The following is an 8,221-nucleotide window of genomic DNA, read 5'->3' as shown; positions in this document are numbered from 1 at the left end:
TTAGTTTATATGAACTAACAATGAACAATACATCTACAGTTGAAGATCTTATATTGTATATTAGCATAAAAATGTCTTTACCAGCTGAGTATCAGTTAGACAGAATATTAAATGTATGCATGTGAGTGTGTTTATATATATATATATATATATATATATATATGTAAGCATTTGAAAGGCCCCAATTTCTTTTTTTTTAGCTTAATAGTAATTTCCCATGTGATGATTTTTAAACTTACAGTGATGATTAAGATGAATTTAATAAATGTGACGTTGAAGGAATTAAAAGAAAAACCTGTGAGAAAACAAGCCACAACAAGAAGTTCAAAAATATAATCAAGTGCAAAGTTCCAGATCTCTCTGAACTTAGAACTTTAGCTTAATTGTTTTATTTACAAAAGAACTAAAGCAGATGATTTATTTACATCAGTCCTCTTGACAAATCAACCGTTTAACCTGAAATCAAACACACGTCTAATCATGGAGTTACTGCATTCGACAACAACACCAGAAATCAGAAAACAAAACGCTGTGTTTTGGTGAAATGTGTTAATTGCATTGTAAATTGCGCCTGGCAGGTCAAAAAGCAACAGCGTATGATACTATCAGATACTGAGGAGAGGTGAAAAATGCTGCCGGGGAGCGTAATATATCACAGTCAAACTGAGATTAACAGCTGATTCAGCTTTCTCCAGTGGACAACTGTCAAACATCAGTGTATCATTCTTTTATTACATGTACAATAATGTACACAATTATAAGAGACCAGTAGTGATCATATCGAGGTATACTGCGATTACAGTAGCATGCCACTCTTTATTAGGGCTGCAGAACGATTAATCACGATTAATCGACTCAAAATAAAAGTTATGTTTACATACTGTATGTGTGTGCATTAGTGTGTGCATTTATATACACACATAATAAATATACACAGCACACACACATACAGTATGTAAACATAACTTTTATTTTGAGTCGATTAATCGCGATTAATCGTTCTGCAGCCAAACATGGTCAAGAGCATTTCAGGGAAAACACAAGAGCAGCCCTTTTATATGAACACACACACACACACACACACACACACACACACACACACACACACACACAAAAAAGCATAACGTCCCTGATCTCCCAATCGTTTTTAATTTAAATATCTGCGCTGCTGTCCGTGTCATCGTTAATGTACTCTTCCTCTACGAACGTCGCGCCCGGTGTTTGCGTCCCCCCATCCCTCCTCGTCGTATTCGATGCTGTCATTGTCCTCCAGAAGCTCATTGTCAGGCTCCGCCCCTCCGGCGGCCCCACCCACATCGGCCCCACCCTCTTCTCCCTCAAACTCCGCCCTCTCCTGTCCCTGCGCAACATAGCCGTTGTTGTTGGAGAACGTAGCGCGCTCGTTTCCGTCGTCCTCGATGTAGACGCGCTGGTGGCACATGGGACACGTGTCTTGAATATAAAGCCATTTGCGCAAACACAGCGCGTGGAAATAATGGTGGCACGGCGTAATGCGCGCGGACACGGTGAACTCCTGATAGCAGATCACGCAAACGTCCTCGATCTCCCGCAGCTGCGCGCCTTTGACCTCCGGGAGCGAGTTGATCTTCTTGACGGCGGTGCGGCGGTTGATAAACGTCTTCCAGCCGTTCTTCGCCTGCAGGTAGATGTTGAAATATGCGTGCAGGCACATCATGCACGCGCGGATTTTACTTCCCGACTCGAACATCATCGTATACGCGGGCAGTCCATTTCCGAACATGATCACGCCGAAGACGAACTCGACGCAGCGAATACGAAAACGACGATGTTGGTAGCGCCAGTGGAGCGCGCACGTAGTAGACGTAGTCGTCCAGTTTCTCCCAGAGCACGTTGTAGAAGCCGTCGATCATGAACAGCGCGTAGACGGTGAGCGAGACGAGGACTTTGAGACAGAGCTCCACGCAGAACGCGGTGACGGCGAAGAGCCACGTGTTTAGCATGTAGTGCTGCCATAGAACATAGCTAAGCAGGACGGGGAGAGCGAAGAGGACTAGAGACACCAGCAGGACGGGAACATGCCTGCGCACTGATGTAACGTGCGAGGCGCTTAGTGTCATGAGCACCGGATCCGTCATTCCGTGGATGAAATGTAGAATCGCGGTTAGCAGAAGGCACATATTCCGGCTAAGCCGGATCAGTCGCTCTTCCGGATCCAGTCCGCTTAGTCCCGTCTGCAAAGCTAGGATGAAGAACAGCACGGGTGCAACAAACCCCAGCCGCTTATCCTCCTCCTCGGTTGAGCCGATGAACGCTAGAATGCTAAGTCCCAAGTAATGCGCGAGCGACGAGATAACGGCGCTCATTCCCAACACGGTGAGCGTTGAATCGCAGCCGCTGATGATCAAGTTGCTGGTCAAATCCCAAAACAAGTCCCAGCCGAGCTGCAAACTGCTTTCTGAGCGAACAACACGCACTACGTACACTAGGATGATAGCTTGCGCGGTCATGCGCGTTAGCCAGAAGACGCGCAGGATGTCGGGGAAGCGTATGCGGGGGGAGCGTATGCGCTTCCAGGTGTCCTCCAGCAGCAGCTGCAGTCCGAAGATGCGGTACATGTGGCGCAGGAGTAGATAGACATAGCGGCACGAGAAGTAGAACCACTTCAGCTTCCACAGCAGATTAACAGTCGCATGCGTCGCGAGAATCGCCCCTGATGCTAGCGCTAGCACCTGACGCACATGCACCGGGAGCTCCAGCATCAGGGCCCACAGTGGGAGCATGACGTCCAGCACCAGCAGCGCAGCACAGAGCGATGGCACGTTTAGCAGCGAAACATAGCCCAGTCCTAGCATTAGCTGCAGCAGGCCCAAGCCCAGCGCCGCTCGGTTATACGCGCTGTAGAAGTCGATGTGTGATGTGCCGTAGAAGTTGATGAGGACCGACACCACGCCCAGCAGAACAGCCCCCAACAGAGTGTAGAACTTGAACAGGGACTTCTGGGAAAGCACCAGAACCACGCTGGAAACCAGAACACCTGCAAAACCAGAGGAAGAAAATCAGCGTCCGCATCGCAACAGAATGCAATGCAGTATTATGTAGAAACAATGCAGAATGCAACAAACCGAATTCACCAGAAAATACTGTTTCACATTTACTTATTGTGTGGATGAATTCTGCAGGTGGAAGATATAAACTTGCATTTATAAGAAAAAAAGTCAGAATTTTAAGATTAAAAAGTTGCAATTTCCTTATTAATTTTTTTTAAATTATGTGCTGGGGGGGGGGGAACTAATTGTGATATGCAAGAAGAGATTTTTTTACATTAAAAAATCACACATCCAACTTTGAAACAAAAAAAAAAAAACAAAATATAGAAACAAAAAAACAAAATAAAATATTCAGAATTGTGAGATATGATTGTGATATGATTGTGTCTCCATCAGTAGTGAAGTCCCCTATTCAAAGTGTGATTCGCAGTGATGTGTGTCTCCCTCAGTAGTGAAGCGACCCTATCTAGTGTGAGCTCGCAGTGATGTGTGTCTCTCTCAGTAGTGAAGTCCCCTATCTAGTGTGAGTCGCAGTGATGTGTGTCTCCCTCAGTAGTGAAGTACCCTATCTAGTGTGAGTCGCAGTGATGTGGGTTTCCCTCAGTAGTGAAGTCCCCTATCTAGTGTGAGTCACAGTGATGTGAGTCTCCCTCAGTAGTGAAGTCCCCTATCAAGTGTGAGTCGCAGTGATGTGTGTCTCTCTCAGTAGTGAAGTACCCTATCAAGTGTGAGTCACAGTGATGTGAGTCTCCCTCAGTAGTGAAGTCCCCTATCTAGTGTGAGTCGCAGTGATGTGAGTCTCCCTCAGTAGTGAAGTCCCCTATCAAGTGTGAGTCGCAGTGATGTGTGTCTCCCTCAGCAGTGAAGTCCCCTATCAAGTGTGAGTCGCAGTGATGTCCCCTCTATCCCCGATCAAGTGTGAGTCGCAGTGATGTGTGTGTCTCCCTCAGCAGTGAAGTCCCCTATCTAGTGTGAGTCGCCGTGATGGGTGTGTCTCCCTTCAGCAGTGAAGTCCCCCTATCTAGTGTGAGTCGCAGTGATGTGTGTGTCTCCCTCAGCAGTGAAGTCCCCTATCAAGTGGTGAGTCGCAGTGATGTGTGTCTCCCTCAGCAGTGAAGTCCCCTATCAAGGTGTGAGTCGCAGTGATGTGTGTGTTTCTCTCAGTAGTGAAGTCCCTATCAAGTGTGAGTCGCAGTGATGTGTGTCTCTCTCAGCAGTGAAGTCCCCTATCAAGTGTGAGTCGCAGTGATGTGTGTGTCTCTCTCAGTAGTGAAGTCCCCTATCAAGTGTGAGTCGCAGTGATTGTGTGTCTCTCTCAGTAGTGAAGTCCCCTATCAAGTGTGAGTCGCAGTGATGTGTGTCTTCTCCCTCATTAGTGAAGTCCCCTATCAAGTGTGAGTGCGCAGTGAGTGTCTCTCTCAGTAGTGAAAGTACCCTATCAAGTGTGAGTGTGATGTGTGTCTCTCTCAGTAGTGAAGTCCCCTATCAAGTCTAGTGCAGTGATGTGTGTCTCTCTCAGTAGTGAAGTAAGTGTGAGTCGCAGTGATGTGTTTCTCCCTCAGTAGTGAAGTACCCTATCAAGTGTGAGTCGCAGTGATGTGTCTCTCTCAGTAGTGAAGTACCCTATCAAGTGTGAGTCGCAGTGATGTGTGTCTCTCTCAGTAGTGAAGTACCCTATCAAGTGTGAGTCGCAGTGATGTGTGTCTCTCTCAGCAGTGAAGTCCCCTATCAAGTGTGCGTCGCAGTGATGTGTGTGTTTCCCTCAGCAGTGAAGTCCCCTATCTAGTGTGAGTCGCAGTGATTGTCGCAGTGAAGTCCCCTATCAACGTGAGTCGCAGGGATGTGTGTCCTCAGTAGTGAAGTCCCCTATCAAGTGTGAGTCGCAGTGATGTGTGTGTCTCTCTCAGTAGTGAAGTCCCCTATCAAGTGTGAGTCGCAGTGATGTGTGTGTCTCTCTCAGTAGTGAAGTCCCTATTCAAGTGTGAGTCGCAGTGTGTGTGTCCTCTCTCTAGTAGTGAAGTCCCCTATCAAGTGTGAGTGTGTGATGTGTGTCTCTCTCAGTAGTGAAGTCCCCTATCAAGTGTGAGTCGCAGTGATGTGTGTGTTTCCCTCAGTAGTGAAGTACCCTATCTAGTGTGAGTCGCAGTGATGTGTGTTTCCCTCAGCAGTGAAGTCCCCTATCAAGTGTGAGTCGCAGTGATGTGTGTCTCCCTCAGCAGTGAAGTCCCCTATCAAGTGTGAGTCGCAGTGATGTGTGTTTCCCTCAGCAGTGAAGTCCCCTATCAAGTGTGAGTCGCAGTGATGTGTGTGTCTCCCTCAGCAGTGAAGTCCCCTATCTAGTGTGAGTCGCAGTGATGTGTGTGTCTCCCCTCAGTAGTGAAGTCCCCTATCAAGTGTGAGTCGCAGTGATGTGTGTGTCTCCCTCAGCAGTGAAGTCCCCTATCTAGTGTGAGTCGCAGTGATGTGTGTCTCTCTCAGCAGTGAAGTCCCCTATCAAGTGTGAGTCGCAGTGATGTGGGTTTCCCCAGTATCAAGTACCCTATCTCGTGTGAGTCGCAGTGATGTGTGTGTCTCCCTCAGCAGTGAAGTCCCCTATCAAGTGTGAGTCGCAGTGATGTGTGTGTCTCCCTCAGCAGTGAAGTCCCCTATCTAGTGTGAGTCGCAGTGATGTGTGTGTCTCCCTCAGCAGTGAAGTCCCCTATCAAGTGTGAGTCGCAGTGATGTGTGTCTCTCTCAGTAGTGAAGTGTGTGGTTTGGTGTGTCTCTCTCAGTAGTGAAGTCCCCTATCAAGTGTGAGTCGCAGTGATGTGTGTCTCTCTCAGTAGTGAAGTCCCCTATCAAGTGTGAGTCGCAGTGATGTGTGTGTCTCTCTCAGTAGTGAAGTCCCCTATCAAGTGTGAGTCGCAGTGATGATGTGTCTCTCTCAGCAGTGAAGGTCCCTATCAAGTGAGAGTCGCAGTGAAGTCCTCTCTCTCAGCAGTGAGTCCCTATCTAGTGTGAGTCGCAGTGATGTGTGTGTGATTCCCTCAGCAGTGAAGTCCCCTATCAAGTGTGAGTCGCAGTGAGTGATTTTCGCAGTGAAGTCCCCTATCAAGTGTGAGTGGGATGGTGTCTCCCTCAGTAGTGAAGTCCCCTATCAAGTGTGAGTCGCAGTGATGTGTGTGTCTCCCATATCAGTAGTGAAGTCCCAAAACTATCAAGTGTGAGTCGCAGTGATGTGTGTGTCTCCTCAGCAGTGAAGTCCCCTATCTAGTGTGAGTCGCAGTGATGTGTGTCTCCAGTGAAAGTCCCCTATCAAGTTGATGAAAATCGCAGTGATGTGTGTGTCTCCCTCAGCAGTGAAGTCCCCTATCAGTGTGAGTCGCAGTGATGTGTGTGTCTCCATCAGCAGTGAAGTGCCCTATCAAGTGTGAGTCGCCAGTGATCGTCTCTCTCAGTAGTGAAGTCCCCTATCTAGTGTGAGTCGCAGTGATGTGTGTGTCTCTCTCAGTAGTGAAGTCCCCTATCAAGTGTGAGTCGCAGTGATGTGTGTCTCTCTCAGTAGTGAAGTCCCCTATCAAGTGTGGCAGTGATGTCTCTCTCAGTAGTGAAGTCCCCTATCAAGTGTGATCGTCAGTGATGTGTGGGCTCTCCATCAGCAGTGAAGTCCCCTATCAAGTGTGAGTCGCAGTGATGTGGGTTCTCTCTCAGCAGTGAAGTCCCCTATCTAGTGTGAAGCAGTGTGTGTGTGTCGCTCCTCAGTGAAGTCCCCTATCAAGTGTGAGTCGCAGTGATGTGTGTTTCCCCAAGCAGTGAAAGTCCCTATCAAGTGTGAGTCCCATGTGATCAGCCAGTGAAGTGTGTGAGTCGCAGTGATGTGTGTGTCTCCCCTCAGCAGTGAAGTCCCCTATCAAGTGTGAGTCGCAGTGATGTGTGTCTCCTCAGCAGTGAAGTCCCCTATTCTAGTAGTCGCAGTGATGTGTGTCTCTCTCAGCAGTGAAGTCCCCTATCAAGTGTGCGTCGCAGTGATGTGTGTGTTTCCCTCAGCAGTGAAGTCCCCTATCTAGTGTGAGTCGCAGTGATGTGTGTGTCTCCCTCAGCAGTGAAGTCCCCTTCAAGTGTGATCGCAGTGATGTGTGTCTCTCTCAGTAGTGAAGTCCCCTATCTAGTGTGAGTCGCAGTGATGTGTGTGTCTCTCTCAGTAGTGAAGTCCCCTATCAAGTGTGAGTCGCAGTGATGTGTGTCTCCTCAGTAGTGAATGTGAGTGTGTGATGTGTGTCCCTCAGTAGTGAAGTCCCCTATCAAGTGTGAGTCGCAGTGATGTGTGTCTCTCTCAGCAGTGAAGTCCGCCTATCAAGGGTGTGTCAGTGCAGTCTCTCCTCAGCAGTGAAGTCCCCTATCTAGTGTGCATCATGTGAATGAGTCTGGCGGTTCCTCTCATGAACAGGCCTGGTTTACGGATATAAGCTCTTTATCCTGTGCCGTGAGAACAGCACCATCAGTGCAGCGGTATTAAACGCCCGAATCACGAGGACCCGGACTCACCCAGCGCGCGGATCAACGCTCTCCCGGCGGCTCCGGTCCATCCGGTACCGAGATCTGAGAACGAGCTGAATATGGCGTCGATTATAAAGATGCTCGGGGACCCGCAGAACCACGTCCAGCACGGCCTGGAGGTGCTGACCCAGCCGCCCGTGAGCGGAGGCCCATGGCACCGATGGAGAACCGCAGGGTTCTGTGCTGAGACCGGGCTCGGTGTCACACCGGATCTCCGCCGGCCGCCATTTTGGCTCTGCTCTGCTGCTGTTGCTATTTGAGGAACGCGGAAGTGACCGTGACATGCGCAGAGTATACAACCCTACACCGGGTTATTATTACTATATATAATCTGTATCAATTGCATATGTATCCCACTACAATACTATCAATAATATTATTAAAAAGCAAAAAAAAAAAAAAAAAAAAAACCTACAAATTGTATTACTCATGATTATTTATGAAATGTAAACAATAGACAACAATACATTGTATGGGTCAAAATTATCATAATTTCTTTTTTCTTTATGCCAAAAATCATTAGGATATTAAGTAAAGATCATGTTCCATGAAGATATTTAGTAATTTCCCCTACCGTAAATATATCAAACTTAATTTCGGATTAGTAATATGCATTGCTAAGAACTTCATTTGAACAACTTTAAAGATGATTTTCT

General features: G+C 47.8%; 1 pseudogene; it reads right to left on the bottom strand.

Moving 5' to 3' along the window:
• Nucleotides 1-331: 331 nt before the first annotated feature.
• LOC122140858 lies at nucleotides 332-7,849 on the bottom strand (annotated as a pseudogene).
• Between the last annotated feature and the right edge of the window lie 372 nt (nucleotides 7,850-8,221).

This window comes from Cyprinus carpio, chromosome B19 (assembly GCF_018340385.1).
Source record: "Cyprinus carpio isolate SPL01 chromosome B19, ASM1834038v1, whole genome shotgun sequence".
In the NCBI taxonomy this organism is placed as follows: Eukaryota; Metazoa; Chordata; class Actinopteri; order Cypriniformes; family Cyprinidae; genus Cyprinus; species Cyprinus carpio.
The sequence above is the reverse complement of the archived record's forward strand: the minus strand, read 5'-3'. Positions and strand labels throughout refer to the sequence as shown.